Raw genomic sequence first — 17,463 nt, forward strand, 5'->3', positions numbered from 1 at the left:
TCAAGAACCTGACCGGCACATCCAAACACAGGCTCAGTGTGAACAGGTGCTGAACCTAGAGTCGCCAACTCGTATATAGTTAAGTAAATAAGGCAGCACACTGCAGCGCTAAAACATGCAAACTTGAAATACGAAATTTGAGCTGCATTGCTGCACTAGAAATATGAAAAATGAGAGTGTTTAGCGCATAAAAATGGCAAATTTTATGTGTACCTGGTAGCCCCTTTACGGCATCTCTCTTATACCAGGTCCAACACTTGCCTTACCTCGCTGAGAATAAACGTCTCCATCTGAATGGGTACATGTGAAACCTCTTCCTAGACTAAAATTCTCTCTCTCTGTGGAGGGGTAATGGACCTGCTGTAATTAAAACACCTGTGACTAGGAGGCGGAGTGCACGATCAGAAGGCTAGAGAATACATTTCAAAAACCTGACCGGCACATCCAAACACAGACTCAGTGTGAACAGGTGCTGAACCTAGAGTCGCCAACTCGTATATAGTTAAGTAAATAAGGCAGCACACTGCAGCGCTAGAACATGCAAACTTGAAATACAAAATTTGAACTGCATTACTGCACTAGAAATATGAAAAATGAGAGCGTTTAGCGCATAAGAATGGCCAATTTTATGTGTACCTGGTAGCTTCTTTACGGCATCTCTCTTATACCAGGTCCTAAACTTGCCTTACCTCGCTGAGAATATAAGGTATATGGTATAAGAGAGATGCCGTAAAGGGGCTACCAGGTACACATAAAATTGGCCATTCTTATGCGCTAAACGCTCTCATTTCTCATATTTCTAGTGCAGTAATGCAGTTCAAATTTCATATTTCAAGTTTGCATGTTCTAGCGCTGCAGTGTGCTGCCTTATTTACTTAACTATATACGAGTTGGCGACTCTAGGTTCAGCACCTGTTCACACTTAGTCTATGTTTGGATGTGCCGGTCAGGTTTTTGAAATGTATTCTTTAGCCTTCTGATCGTGCACTCCGCCTCCTAGCCACAGGTGTTTTATTACAGCAGGTCCAATACCCCTCCACAGAGAGAGAGAATTTTAGTCTAGGAAGAGCTTTTGGCCGTGGCAACGACTCCCAGACTTTCAAGGACTCTGATATGGGCCAACGTGTGTCTGGCAAAAATTTTAATTTTCCACTGCCACGACTTCTCCCCAACACTCAAGGCCCACTGATGCCATCTGTTATGGTTGGGGATGAGGCCTTTCAGATGTGTGAAGCCATATTCCAATCGGGACTTGAACCACACTAAAAGGATCTATAACTACAGACTGACCAGGGACAGAAGAACAGTAGAGTGTACCTTTGAGATTCTAGTCTCAAAATGGCGCATTCTTGCAACAGCCATTAATCTAAAAATGGACACAGTCGATGAGGTGGTCAAAGCCTGTGGGGTTCTCCACAATTACATAATGGCTAAGGAGCGACTCAACATTGAACTGGATGAACCAGTTGCAAACCCATTGCCAGATTACCAGCATCACCCGCTGCGGTTAACTGTTGAAGTTGGCCACATGTGGGACCAATTTGCTGCCGTTTTTTATTCTGATATTGGACATGTGGCATAACAAGACAATATTGTGTAAAATTTCATGTTGGGTTTGGGTCTGTACCAGTTATGTTTTAACTGTTACTAATATTTGTTGTTAATAAACTATGTGTTTTGATAGCTTGACCGTGTCTCCTATGTATTTCCTCTAAAAACCACTTAGGTTGCTAGTGATAAGGTAGTTGATGTCATTGCGTCCTGATTCTGCAGCAGTATCTATTGGACGCAGACTGAAGAGACGATGGAGGTTTAATATAAAACAGATCTATACTCATCAAGTCACGTGTCAAAAATAATGAATTCACGATGCACAAATAACAGCCTCATGAATTCACTATTTCTGACACATGTCCAGGTGACTATAGATATGCCTTGTATGACCTCCATCGTCCCTTCACTTTGTGTGAAATGGATTACGTACACAGAAGAGAAAATGGAGGTTATACAAGCAGTTCTGTACTCAGGTGTCATAAATAATTTTTTTTTTTTTAAACATGACCTGTTCAGTATAGTTCTGCTTTGTATGTCCGCCATTTTCTCTTCAGTGTATGACACAGATTAATCATACTTAAGAGATTATGGAGAAAATACAAGTAATTTTTTTTTTTATCACCTCATAGCTCTATACTAAACACACAAAGGTGCAGTGTTCTACTTAATAACTACTGGAGTTATGAGTTGGCAAAAAAAATAAAAGTGTGCGGCATATTGTTTTATTAGGCGCACGGTGTGTGTTGCCGGCGGCGAAATACACAATTAACCAAACATTATTGGGGGCAAAAAACATTATTATTTATTTTTGAACCACAAACAAATTTAACTGCGCCTGGTTGGGGTAGAGTGCCAGAAGGGGGGGTGGTTGGTGGTGAAGCTGTGAGGCCTGGCTAACTGTGGATGACGCAGGGGTGGCAGGAGAAGGGGCAATTAAAGTACTGGGGTCTGGCAGTTCAGGGATGGTGCTTGACGCATGAGAGGACAGAGACATTGGAAGGTTGAGACAAGCCTGACATAACAGACACATTGGGAGGTGAGTGGGAGGAATCAAGATAGTCCGCTGCTTTTTATTTTTTTCCCTTTTTGCGATCGACACTGCAGTCTGGGGAGCCTCGGTGTGCTCATTTCTTGCAGCCTGGTCATGGTGGCTGAACTGTCAGGGTCCGTGTGCCGCTGCTGCTGCATGGTTGTGGTGGTGGGAAAGGCCATGCCAGGGCCCGGCTGCTGCTGCATGGTGGTGGTGGGGAAAGCCATGTCAGGGTCCGGCTGCTGCTGCTGCTGCATGGTGGTGGTGTGGAAGGCCACGCCAGGGTCCATCTGCTGCTGCATGGTGGTGGCAGAGAAAGCCATTCCAGGGTCCGGGTGCTGCTGTTGCTGCTGCTGCTGCATGCTGGTGGCAGAGGAGGAGGTCCAAGCACTCGGCATGGTGGTGGTGCTGTAGTGGTGTCCGGCAGTGTTTGGAATGGAGGTGGCCGTGCAGTGGTATGCAGCAGAGCTCGGCGTTGACGTCAAGCGTGACAGTGTAGGCACAGGTGGATATGCCGCCACTATCTGCTGAAAATACCCAATCTGCTGCATAGCATGCACGTAAGCAGCATTGCAGGCCTGCATGACACTAAGCTGGAGATCAGGAGTAAGGTGTTCTGACATGCCCTGTTCAATTTGATTGAAAAAATTATGTGCTGGCCTCTGGAGGTCAGCTTTTACTTGGTCAAGGCTTTTGGTAACTTCCTGGATACGTGTATTCATATGGCTAATGGCAGTATCCAGTCGGTCACCCTTTGCCTTGAGTCCATCATGAAAAACCGAGCTCAAGTGCAAAAACTCGGGCATGAGTGACCTGTCCGAGGCCCGCTGCCGGGAAGAGCCCAAAAAAAAGGGCAGAGGACTGGGACAGGGGAACACCTGATGGACCAGCTTCCTGGTCTCCAGTCTGTGTGGCAGGCCTCCTTGCTGCAGCGCTGCTGGATGGCTGGGACGGGTCCGTGGCTGTCTGATGAAGGACCACTCCAGAACCAGGGTCAAGAGTGCTGCTCTATGTGCTTTGAAAAAAGAAGAAAAAAAAATTAATACCAAACATTTACAAAAGTTAAGCGCCAACTCCTGTGAAATAGAAACATACAGATTAAGGCAATACAACACAACCTAATACACCAAAAAAATACTTACGTTCTCTGGGCAATGACCGGTCTCAAAAATGCCAGAATGCCTTGGTATTTATATTTTCGGATCCTTGCTCCAGAACCACTAGGAACTCGGCTCTCTTGACGAAGGTCCTTGTTGAAGCGATCCTTCATCGAACGGCAACGTGTTTTGACTTTGAGAACTGTTGAAAAAACAAAAAAAAATGGTTAGACAATGGACTTTTGGCCGGGATCACACTCCTGAGAGTTTCTGTCATCACACACAGTTGTGTGATCACGGACAAGGTCACTGCTGCATCACACTGTACAACGGGACTCTCTGATAGACCAGGGAGATAAGGATGTCATTGTCAATGAGGTTCTCATCCTGTTCTGGAACCTAAATAATAAAGACATTAATGTTGGAGACATTAACATAAGGAAAAGAAAGAAAACAGAGACAGAAAACTGGCATGAATATTGAAACTCAAGAAAAGAAAGGAGTCAAAAAGAAAAAAGTAAAGAAAGAGGAAAGTAAAGAAATGAATATTCAAGAATAGTAAAGTGAGGATACAATAAACAGTCAGCCACATATACATACATGCTGCCGCCTTGCCACCCACTGTGACCCCGCTGTTCCTGCTCAGCCTCTGCCGCAGTGGAAGAAGTGCTCTAAAAAAAAGGAAAAAACAAAATTGTCATATGTGTAGATGTGACAGTAAATACCAATCTGAGGAGGGGAGTACTCACTTTACTGACATGTTCGGCTTGTGCAGGCCCAGGACGTTGCTCCTCCTCAGAAGAAGATGACATTCTGATGCATGCAGAAAGAAAAAAATGGCAGAAATTAGGACATATAGAGACAGAAAATAGAAAATAAAGACATTGGCTAGGATATGCTCACATTGTTCATATCTTGTCTTGTTTGCTCTAAGGTTCTTGCCTGCGTCTGCTCTGCTTGTCTGTCTGCTGGGTAGTGATCTGCAAATGTCCAAGTGTGAGTGGGGGGTGGGTAATCAGTGTCTAGACATGTTTTCCTGTGGTGCAACGCATGCGTTCACAAACGCAAGCAAACGTATGTGCTTGCGAACGCATGCGTTCACATAGACAGCAATGCGTTTTTTTTCCACATTCATGCTGCTAACAACCGCATACGTTTCTAGGCGGCAAATTGACGCCTCCTAAATGACTACATGTAGCATTTATCACGCCAAACCGCAGACGACGAAACAACGCATGCGTCGTCAAACGTAGCAAAACGCAGCCGATCGCAGACACATGCGTCCCCAATGTTAAAGATAGGAATACACGACACATGCGGAAAATTGCGGCACAAACGCTGCGGACACAACCGCAAATGTGAAACCAGCCTAAGTGGCTCAGTGAACAGTGAAACTTTGGATTCATTGCAAGAAAAAGTCCCCAGATCTCAATCCCATTGAGAACCTGTTGTCAATCCTTAAAAGCAGGTGGACAAACAAGAACACAGAAGTTGTGATCAACTACTAACCCTGATAATACAACAATGTGCTGCCATCAGCCAGGATCTGGCCCAGAAGCGGATATCCAGCTGCCAGGACGAAGAGCGGAAGTCTTACAGAATAATACGTCAGGTTTATAGAAAGACTCAGTATTGACCCACCCGGAAAATATTCAGTCTTTGTATAACTTGATGTATTTGTCAAAAGTATAAAAACGTATGAAATCCTTGCAATTGTACCTCAGTAACTATAGAAACATTGCAGTAAAGGTTCATTGAGACGTTTGTGCCCATCAGTCCGAGCACAGACCTCTACTGCACAGACTGGCCGCAGCTCTCCTGTGTTTCCATGGAGCGGTCATGATCGGGTGGGAGACCTGCGGCTGCTCTGTGCATTAGGGGGCCCAGAGCAATCGGTAAGACCTAAAAGCGGTAAAATAACAAACTGGGTGAAAGCCAAAATTTGTGTCAGTCTTACACTTTTGGCCACAACTGGACACACGTGGGATCTTCAAACTAGGTAAAACATACCTGGTTGTGATTACATCAGCAGGCTCTGATTTATGCTGCCCGCGGTTCTGGCGACATAAGTCTAGGAATAGGTTCCCTTTAGGGCTCGTGCACTTCACCGTATTTTCACTTTGAGTACGATCCGACAAAACATTGGACCGCACTCGGACCAGTATTAGTCTATGGGGCTGTGCACATGGCTGATTTTTTTCGCTGCATGCCCGAATTTGATCTGATATTCGGATCGCACTCAGCGGTGCAGGTCAAGAAGGTGGGCACAGCGGACTGCACTCAAATGTCATCTCAGTGAAGTGTGACTTCAGCCGACTAACAGAATGGAGAAGATGGAGACATTTTTTCTCCATCTTCACATCGGGGGGAATCGGATCACACAGTGATCAGTGTCATTTGCATAATCCACCGGATTCTCTTGGATGAAAAAATAGATCCATAGTTACATTTTCTTACATGATATGGCGCCACCTAGTGTTTAAAGTGTAAAGCAATGGTCAGGTCCATGTAATGAGCTGCATGCTGCTTTCTGTTCACAGTGCAGCCAAAATAATTCTGCCATGCACGCTATTGACTTCCCTCTAGTGAACCGATAGTCACTCACCGTGCGTTACAGAACCTGGCTGGGGGGACAGCGACTGAATGTGAGAGAGAGCTGCGTCCGCTGACGTTATGGCTGCAAATATAAAAGTACAATTAGAATTTCCTAGCAAAAAAAAATTATATTGTTTCCAAAATTGTGCTGATATAAAGTAGACATGTGGGAACTGTTATTTATTGACTATTTTGTGCGACATAACTCTCTGATTTAAAGGGAACCTGTCACCCCCAAAATCGAGGGTGAGCTAAGCCCACCGGCATCAGGGGCTTATCTGCAGCATTCTGTAATGCTGTAGATAAGCCCCCGACGTATCCTGAAAGATAATAATAATATTTTATTTATATAGCGCCAACAAATTCCGCAGCGCTTTACAAATTATAGAGGGGACTTGTACAGACAATAGACATTACAGCATAACAAAAATCACAGTTAAAAATAGATACCAAGAGGAATGAGGGTTGAGAAAAAGAGGTTATATTATACTCACCTGGGCGGGCGGTCCGATCCGGTGGGCGTCGCGGTCTGGTCCGGGGGCCTCCCATCTTCATAGGATGACGTCCTCTTCTGGTCTTCACGCTGCGGCTCCGGCACAGGCATACTTTGTCTGCCCTGCAGTGCGCAGGCGCTGGGCCTCTGTGACCTTTCCCGACACTTGCGCACTGCAGTACTTTGCTCTGCCCTCAACAGAATGTTGAAGCTAAGCCCCTGATGCTGGTGGGCTTAGCTCACCCTCGATTTTGGGGGTGACAGGTTCCCTTTAAGGACATAAAAATTACCCGTATATACTCGAGTACAAGCCAACCCGAGTATAAGCCGAGACACCTAATTTTGCCACAAAAAACTGAGAAAACTTAATGACTTGAGTATAAGCCTAGGGAGAAAAATGCAGCAGCTACCGGTAAATGTCAAAAATGAAAATAGATACCAATAAAAGTAAAATTAATTGAGACATCAGTAGGTTAAGTGTTTTTGAATATCTATATTGAATCAGGAGCCCCATATAATGCTCCATACAGTTCATGATTGGCCCCATATAATGCGCCATACAAAATACGCCCCATACAATGCCCAATACAGTTTATGATGGGCCCCATAATAAACTGCAACATGCTGATGCTCCATATTAAAAAATGCCCCATATAATGCTGCACAAATGTTGATTATGACCCCATAAGATGCTCCATACACACATATACAATGCTGCACAAATGCTGATTATGGCCCCATAAGATGCTCCATAGAGATATTTGCCCCCATATAATGCTCACATGGCCCCATAAGATGCTCTACAGAAATATTTGCCCCATATAACGCTGCACATGGCCCCTTAAGATGCTCCATAGAAATATTTGCTCCATATAACGCTGCACATGGCCCCATAAGATGCGCCATAGAAATATTTGCTCCATATAATGCTGCACATGGCCCCATAAGATGCGCCATAGAAATATTTGCTCCATATAACGCTGCACATGGCCCCATAAGATGCTCCATAGAGATATGTGCCCTTATCCTGTTGCTGCGATAAAAAAAAAAAATCAGATGCTCCCCTCTCGTCGCTCAGGCCCCCAGCACTTGCTATAGTCACCTGTCCCACGTTCCACCGCCGAGCGCCACTGTGTCTTCTGCGTCCTCTACACTGACTGTTCAGGCAGAGGGCGGCGCGCACACAATGTAAGGGCTAGCGGAACGCACCAAATAATAAGATAGATTAAGGTGCGTTCGCAGCCCGGGGTCCACCGTGCAGAGATGGAACCTGCTGCCAAGTAATGACGGACTATATGGCGGTACAATGTGAATACACACACGGGTTAACTTCACCCTGTGTGAAGGAAGCGAACCCTGTTAAGTCACAGGGCCGCGGTACCGCACACAAGAGCGCAAGCAAGGAGTCACCAAGCTCAGTCCCAAGACTTGGGATCCGAGTCCGACTAGACTACTTGCGCTCGACACTGCTAATGGGGTGTCAGCGTAACCAAAGTAATAATAAAAGATGCACGAGAGTGCATGCGGTGCCGCACTGGCGGACGCCACTAACCACCCAGGCTTGGGTCAGGAAAGCGCTGTGGAAGCGCACGGCGCCGCACTGGCGGTCACAGCAATTAGACGCTGTACTATAAGGTGTGTAACGTGCTGGTAGCTAAGTCGGGCACTAGATAGCAATCACCCACCTTCCGCGAACAGTCATCCAATAGGGAGGGGATTTTAATGAACGACTTTCACTCACAACACACACACATTTACAAATGTACACTAGCGCATAGCCGTGCGGTCATGCGCAGCTTTTAAAGCTGCAGCTCGTTCAGGACCTTCCAATAAAGGACCAATGGGAACCGCTGCAGCATCTGAGCATGTGACCCTCGATCTCCAATGGGAGATCTCACCCTGGGCATGCTCAGAAGGGAAAAAGCAGGACTTAGATCCCAAAAGCGTCTGCTCGCCGCTGCCCAGCACTGGCTTCAATGGCAGAAGCAGGCAAAGCAGCAGTAATCCTATGCACAGAGTGAGACTGAGCAAGACGCTGGGAATGACGTCTCCACTGAGCAGACTCCACTGCGGCTGGAGAAGAATGGGAGACTGCAGCAGAGATGGTTCGAGATTCCCCCTCTGCAGAGGCGGGAACTCGACACCTAACACACTAATCGCGTCATTGCGCCCTCTGACCTGAGCGTCACTGCAAAGGACGCGGAAGACAGAGCGGCGCCGACGGTGGGACAGGTGAATATGCCCCCGTTAAACTCACCTGCTCCTGGTGCGGTCCCTGCAGGTCCCTGGTTCTCCGGGCGCTGACAGCTTCTTCCTGTATTGAAACGGTCACATGGTACAGCTCATTACAGTAATGAATATGCGGCTCCACCCTATGGGAGTGGAGTCGGGTACATATTCATTACTGTAATGAGTGGTACCATGTGACCGCTCAATACAGGAAGAAGCTGTCGGCACCCGGAGTACCAGGGACCGTGCTAGGAGCAGGTGAGAATTATTAGACAGCTGCTGCTCCCCTCCCCCCCCCTCCACCGACCCCTGGGAATGACTCGAGTATAAGCCCAGAGGGGCAATTTCAGCCTAAAGAAAATGGGCTGAAATTCTCAGCTTATATTCGAGTATATACGGTAAAAAGTTTGAAAAGTGTGAAATTAAAAGAATTTTCATCATATTTCCTTTTTCTTTCATAAATAAATGCAAGTCATATCGAAATATTTTTTTACCAGTAACATGAAGTACAATATGTCACGAAAAAAACAGTGTCCGAATCAGTGGGATCCGTTAAAGCGTTCTAGAGTTATAACTTCATAAAGGGACAGTGTCAGAATTGGAAAAATCGGCCCGGTCATTAAGCTGCAAATCGGCTCTGTCACTAAGGGGTTAAGATCTGCCTTTATCTTCAACTGAAGAATTGTTTCTCCATCTTTACACAAGGTAAGGGAAATGAGTAAAAATATATTTCCAACATTATATCTGTGTTACTAATCCTCACTGCTCATGTCTGAATTTACTTCTATGTTCTCTTTTATCTTTTCAGAACAAGTTTGGATCCTAACACAGAAATGTTTTTTGCTTCATTTGTCATTCCACATATCATATTGGCCAACAAAACTTGCATTGCTACTTGCTCCGAGCTCCTGGAGAGCCACCGCTTTGACAATGTGCATTTCTCTTCATTTGTATTCATTGTGGTTTTTCTGCCAGAACTTGTTTTATTCTTCTTCTCTATTTCATAGTTAACTACATTTATTTACTGCTTGTTATAAAACTTGGGAAATGTGTCACTCCGAGTATGTATTATAAACTCTTTATAAGAAGCAATATGGTGGATGATGTTTCTGCACTGCTGAGTAGTAATAGTGCAGCAGTAATGACAAGCCTGGTCTTGTGCTTACAAGCAGGGGCATGTTAGGTCATATTGTGGTTTACATATTCAGCAAGGCAAAATGTGTCTGTAGGACCATAATTAGCACTAAATTAGAGCTCAGCGAAATGATTTTTGTAGACAGGTGCATGAATAAAATCACTTATTATAAAACACTCTGTTGCAATTTATAACAATTCAATATTAAGCAGCTCATTTGGGTCACAAGATATTTTGTCTGGTCATTTGTAGGTTGATATATCTTTTCACTTCTGGCTGCAGCTATTGCACGCTGTGTGCACACTTAGGTAAGTGAGTATTTTATGTAGATTTTCCAACTCCAAACCGTATAAACTTGATTACATATTGGATATAGCAGATCAGGTGATGTGTATTTGTATAATGAGGAGGGTGAGGCCTAAGGATACAACGCCCTTTATCAAGGTGGGGGTGTGCAGAATTATTAAGCAGCTTGTTTTTGTCCAGCAATTTGGAACAAAAAAAAAGATAACTGATTCTGAAAAGTCAAAAATTGTTGCAAATAGTCAACGGGGTTGCAAAAAAATGTGTTGAGGAAAAAAAGACGCACATTATCTGCCAAAAATTTGAGAAGAATCAATTGTGAAGCAATCAGGAAGCCATTATCCTCCAGTGCTGCCATATTCCAGATCTGCAACCGCTCTAGTGTGGCCAGAAGTACAAAGTGTTCAGTGCTCAGAGACATGAAAACTGAAACCCGACCACCACTGAACAAAACACAGAACGTGAAAATTCAGGACTGGGCCAAGAAATACAGTCATGGTCGAAAGTATTGGAACCCTTGAAATTGTTCCAGAAAATAAAGTATTTCTCCCCCAAAATTATTGCAATTACTCATTTTGTTATACACGTGTTTATTTCTTTTGTGTATATTGGAACAATACAAAAAATGAGGAAAATGGGCCAGACATAATTGTTGGCACCTTTCCAAAATTGTGGGTAAACAACTTTGTTTCAAGCATGTGATGTTCGTTCAAACTCACCTGTGGCAAGTAACAAGTGTGGGCAATATAAAAATAAGGAAGAGAAAAAAATATCCAGCTGGAAGCGGAGGTGGCTAAAAAAATATATCTTTATTTAAATCACCAACCTTAAAAAATATATGTACAAAAACATGATGTCAGGCACTGGCACACCAGTGAGGAAGATCGACGCTTTTCAGCCTAAAGGTACCTTCACACTGAACAACTTAACAACGATATCGCTAGCGATCCGTGACGTTGCAGCATCCTGGATAGTGATATCGTTGTGTTTGACACGCAGCAGCGATCTGGATCCTGCTGTGACATTGTTGGTCGGAGCAGAAAGGCCAGAACTTTATTTTGACGCTGGATCTCCCGCAGACATCGCTGAATCGGCGTGTGTGACACCAATCCAGCGATGTCTTCACTAGTAACCAGGGTAAACATCGGGTTACTAAGCGCAGGGTCGCGCTTAGTAACCCGATATTTACCCTGGTTACCATTGTAAGTGTAAAAAAAAACAAACACTACATACTTACATTCCGGTGTCTGTCCCCTCGCAGTCAGCTTCCCGCACTGACTGTGAGCGCCGGCCAGCCGGCCGTAAAGCGTGTGACAGCTCTCCAGCGACGAAACAGCGATGCTGCAGCGATCGGCATCGTTGCCTTTATCGCTGCAGCGTCGCTTAACCCCTTCATGACCCAGCCTATTTTGACCTTAATGACCTGGCCGTTTTTTGCAATTCTGACCAGTGTCCCTTTATGAGGTAATAACTCAGGAACGCTTCAACGGATCCTAGCGGTTCTGAGATTGTTTTTTCGTGACATATTGGGCTTCATGTTAGTGGTAAATTTAGGTCAATAAATTCTGCGTTTATTTGTGATAAAAATGGAAATTTGGCGAAAATTTTGAAAATTTCGCAATTTTCACATTTTGAATTTTTATTCTGTTAAACCAGAGTTATGTGACACAAAATAGTTAATAAATAACATTTCCCACATGTCTACTTTACATCAGCACAATTTTGGAAACAAAATTTTTTTTTGCTAGGAAGTTATAAGGGTTAAAATTTGACCAGCGATTTCTCATTTTTACAACGAAATTTACAAAACCATTTTTTTTAGGGACCACCTCACATTTGAAGTCAGTTTGAGGGGTCTATATGGCTGAAAATACCCAAAAGTGACACCATTCTAAAAACTGCACCCCTTAAGGTGCACAAAACCACATTCAAGAAGTTTATTAACCCTTCAGGTGCTTCACAGCAGCAGAAGCAACATGGAAGGAAAAAATGAACATTTAACTTTTTAGTCACAAAAATGATCTTTCAGCAACAATTTTTTTATTTTCCCAATGGTAAAAGGAGAAACTGAACCTTGAAAGTTGCTGTCCAGTTTGTCCTGAGCAGGCTGATACCTCATATGTAGGGGTAAACCACTGTTTGGGCGCATGGCAGGGCTTGGAAGGGAAGGAGCGCCATTTGACTTTTTGAATGAAAAATTGGCTCCACTCTTTAGCGGACACCATGTCGCGTTTGGAGAGCCCCCGTGCACCTAAAAATTGGAGCTCCCCCACAAGTGACCCCATTTTGAAAACTAGACGCCCCAAGGAACTTATCTAGATGCATAGTGAGCACTTTAAACCCTCAGGTGCTTCACAAATTGATCCGTAAAAATGAAAAAGCCTCAATTTTTTCATTTTCTCATGGGCAACAGGATAAAATGGATCTAAAAATTTGTTGGGCAATTTCTCCTGAGTACACCGATACCTCACATGTGGGGGTAAACCACTGTTTGGGCACATGGTAAGGCTCGGAAGGGAAGGAGCGCCATTTGACTTTTTGAATGAAAAATTATCTCCATTGTTAGCGGACACCATGTCGCGTTTTGAGAGCCACTGTGTGCCTAAACATTGGAGCTCCCCACAAGTGACCCCATTTTGGAAACTAGACCCCCAAGGAACTTATCTAGATGCATATTGAGCACTTTAAACCCCCAGGTGCTTCACAGAAGTTTATAACGCAGAGCCATGAAAATAAAAAATAATTTTTCTTTCCTAAAAAATTATATTTTAGGAATTTCCTATTTTGCCAAGGGTAATAGGAGAAATTGGACCCCAAATGTTGTTGTCCAGTTTGTCCTGAGTACGCTGATATGTGGGGGTAAACCACTGTTTGGGCGCACGGCAGGGCTCGGAAGGGAAGGCACGCCATTTGGCCTTTTAAATGGAAAATTAGCTCCATTAGCGGACAACATGTTGCGTTTGGAGAGCCCCTGTGTGCCTAAACAGTAGAAACCCCCCCACAATTGACCCCATTTTAGAAACTAGACCCCAAAAGGAACTAATCTAGATATGTCATGAGCACTTTGAACCCCCAAGTGCTTCACAGAAGTTTATAACGCAGAGCCATGAAAAAAAAAAAAAATTATTTTCTCAAAAATGATTTTTTGGCCCGCAATTTTTTATTTTCCCAAGAGTAACAGGAGAAATTTGACCCCAAAAGTTGTTGTCCAGTTTCTCCTGAGTACGCTGATACCCCATATGTGGGGGTAAACCACTGTTTGGGCACACGTCGGGGTTTGGAAGGGAAGTAGTGATGTTTTGAAATGCAGACTTTGATGGAATGCTCTGCGGGCATCACGTTGCGTTTGCAGAGCCCCTGATGTGCCTAAACAGTAGAAACTCCCCACAAGTGACCCCATTTTGGAAACAAGACCCCCCAAGGAACTTATCTAGATATGTGGTGAGCACTTTGAACCCCCAAGTGCTTCACAGACGTTTACAACGCAGAGCCGTGAAAATAAAAAATCATTTTTCATTCCTCAAAAATGATGTTTTAGCAAGCAATTTTTTATTTTCACAAGGGTAACTGGAGAAATTGGACCCCAATAATTGTTGCACTGTTTGTCCTGAGTATGCTGGTACCCCATATGTAGGGGTAAACCACTGTTTGGGCGCACGTCGGGGCTCGGAAGGGAGGGAGCACCATTTGACTTTTTGAATAGAAGATTGGCTGGAATCAATGGTGGCGCCATGTTGCGTTTGGAGACCCCTGATGTGCCTAAACAGTGGAAACCCCTCAATTCTACCTCCAACACTAACCCCAACAAACCCCTAACTCTAATTCCAACTGTAGCCATAACCCTAATCACAACTCTAACCCCAACACACCCCTAACCACAACCCTAACCCCAACCCTAATTCCAACCCTAACCCTAAGGCTATGTGCCCACGTTGCGGATTCGTGTGAGATTTTTCAGCACCATTTTTTAAAAATCTGTGGGTAAAAGGCACTGCATTTTACCTGCGGATTTACCGCGGATTTCCAGTGTTTTTTGTGTGGATTTCACCTGCGGATTCCTATTGAGGAACAGGTGTACAACACTGCGGAATCCGCACAAAGAATTGACATGCTGCGAAAAATACAACGCAGCGTTTCCGCACCATGGGCACAGCGGATTTGGTTTTCCATAGGTTTACTTGGTACTGTAAACCTGATGGAACACTGCTGCGAATCCGCAGCGGCCAATCCGCTGCGGATCCGCAGCCAAATCCGCACAGTGTGCACATAGCCTAATTCTAAAGGTATGTGCACACACTGCGGAAAACGCTGCGGATCCGCAGCAGTTTCCCATGAGTTTACAGTTCAATGTAAACCTATGGGAAACAAAAATCGCTGTACACATGCTGCGGAAAAACTGCACGGAAACGCAGGGGTTTACATTCCGCAGCATGTCACTTCTTTCTGCGGATTCTGCAGCGGTTTTACAACTGCTCCAATAGTAAACTGCAGTTGTAAAACCACAGCGAAATGCGCAGAAAAACCGCAGTAAATCCGCGATAAATGCGCAGCGGTTTAGCACTGCGGATTTATCAAATCCGCTGCGGAAAAATCCACAGAGGACCAGAATACGTGTGCACATACCCTAACCCTAACCCTAGTTCTTACCCCAACCTTAGTGGAAGAAAAAAAAAATGTCTTTATTTTATTATTGTCCCTACCTATGGGGGTGACAAAGGGGGGGGGGGGTCATTTAGTATTTTTTTATTTTGATCACTGTGATAGGTTTTATCACAGTGATCAAAATGCACTTGAAACGAATCTGCCGGCCGGCAGATTCGGCGGGCGCACTGCGCATGCGCCCGCCATTTTGGAAGATGGCGGCGCCCATGGAGAAGACGGACGGACCCCGGGAGGCTTGGTAAGTATGATGGGGGGGGAGCTGTTGTGAATTCGGTTGTCGGGCTCCCTCCTGTGGTCATGAATGGTACTTCGGCTGGTTCTGTCCATGGACTTCCTCTGGTGGGTGTTTCTGAGTTTCACAGGTGACGAGGTTAATTCGTTAGCTGCTGCTCTATTTAACTCCACTTAGATCTTTGCTCCATGCCACCTGTCAATGTTCCAGTATTGGTCTGTTCACTCCTGGATCGTTCTTGTGACCTGTCTTCCCATCAGAAGCTAAGTTCCAGCTTGTATTTCTTTGGTTTGCTATTTTTCTGTCCAGCTTGCTATTTAATTTGTTGTCTTGCTTGCTGGAAGCTCTGGGACGCAGAGGGAGCGCATCCGCACTGTGAGTCAGTGCGGAGGGTCTTTTTGCGCCCTCTGCGTGGTCTTTTTGTAGGTTTTTGTGCTGACCGCAAAGTAACCTTTCCTATCCTCGGTCTGTTCAGTAAGTCGGGCCTCACTTTGCTAAATCTATTTCATCTCTGTGTTTGTATTTTCATCTTTACTCACAGTCATTATATGTGGGGGGCTGCCTTTTCCTTTGGGGAATTTCTCTGAGGCAAGGTAGGCTTTATTTTTCTATCTTCAGGGCTAGCTAGTTTCTTAGGCTGTGCCGAGTTGCATAGGGAGCGTTAGGCGCAATCCACGGCTATTTCTAGTGTGTTTGATAGGTTTAGGGATTGCGGTCAGCAGAGTTCCCACGTCCCAGAGCTCGTCCTTATTATCAGTAACTATCAGGTCACTCCGTGTGCCCTTAACCACCAGGTCCATTATTGTCCTGACCACCAGTTCATAACAGTACAGGTGGCCCAAAGTACTAATGCATCTCAATAGAGGGATAAGAGAAGTTCTGAGACCATTTTTTTTTCTTTGCAGTGTGTTTTGTCTCTATTTTCCCCTTTACCTCTGGGTGGTTCAGGACACTGGTGTAAACATGGACATTCAAGGTCTGTCCTCTTGGATGGATAATCTCACTACAAGGATACAAAACATTCAAGATTTTGTGGTTCAGAATCCGATGTCAGAGCCTAGGATTCCAATTCCTGATTTGTTTTTTGGTGATAGATCTAAGTTCTTGAATTTCAAAAATAATTGTAAATTGTTTCTTGCCTTGAAACCTAGCTCCTCAGGTGACCCTGTTCAACAAGTAAAGATCATTATTTCTTTGTTACGTGGTGACCCTCAAGACTGGGCATTTTCCCTTGCGCCAGGAGATCCGGCATTGCGTGATGTTGATGCGTTTTTCCTGGTGCTTGGATTGCTTTATGACGAACCTAATTCAGTGGATCAGGCAGAGAAAATCTTGCTGGCTCTGTGTCAGGGTCAGGATGAAGCGGAGATATATTGTCAGAAGTTTAGAAAGTGGTCTGTGCTCACTCAGTGGAATTAATGTGCCCTGGCAGCAATCTTCAGAAAGGGTCTCTCTGAAGCCCTTAAGGATGTCATGGTGGGGTTTCCCATGCCTGCTGGTCTGAATGAGTCTATGTCCTTGGCCATTCAGATCGATCGACGCTTGCGTGAGCGTAAAGCTGTGCACCATTTGGCGGTACTATCTGAGCATGGGCCTGAGCCTATGCAATGTGATAGGACTTTGACCAGAGCTGAACGGCAAGAACACAGACGTCGGAATGGGCTATGTTTTTACTGTGGTGATTCCACTCATGCTATCTCCGATTGTCCTAAGCGCACTAAGCGGTTCGCTAGGTCTGCCACCATTGGTACGGTACAGTCTAAATTTCTATTGTCTGTTACTCTGATTTGCTCTTTGTCATCCTATTCTGTTATGGCATTTGTGGATTCAGGCGCTGCCCTGAATTTGATGGACTTGGAGTATGCTAGGCGCTGTGGTTTTTTCTTGGAACCCTTGCAGTATCCTATTCCATTGAGAGGAATTGATGCTACGCTTTTGGCCAAGAATAAGCCTCAGTATTGGACCCAATTGACTATGTGCATGGCTCCTGCACATCAGGAGGATATCCGCTTTCTGGTGTTGCATAATCTGCATGATGTGGTCGTTTTGGGGTTGCCATGGCTACAGGTTCATAATCCAGTATTGGACTGGAAATCTATGTCTGTGTCCAGCTGGGGTTGCCAGGGGGTACAT

General features: G+C 44.8%; 1 protein-coding gene across 2 annotated transcripts in view; it reads right to left on the reverse strand.

Moving 5' to 3' along the window:
• Positions 1-17,463, reverse strand: part of LOC138638498 (mitochondrial fission factor-like) — a 123,506-nt gene that overhangs the window by 55,775 nt on the left and 50,268 nt on the right. Inside the window, exon 1 of one of the 2 annotated variants that reach the window (XM_069727846.1) lies at positions 6,287-6,335. The exons of the other annotated variant lie outside the window; for it this stretch is intronic. The gene's annotated coding sequence lies outside the window, so the exon portion shown is untranslated. Of the gene's footprint in view, positions 1-6,286; positions 6,336-17,463 lie in introns of those variants that run through there. 2 annotated transcript variants of the gene reach the window in all.

The sequence above is a fragment of the Ranitomeya imitator genome, chromosome 5 (genome assembly GCF_032444005.1).
Source record: "Ranitomeya imitator isolate aRanImi1 chromosome 5, aRanImi1.pri, whole genome shotgun sequence".
In the NCBI taxonomy this organism is placed as follows: Eukaryota; Metazoa; Chordata; class Amphibia; order Anura; family Dendrobatidae; genus Ranitomeya; species Ranitomeya imitator.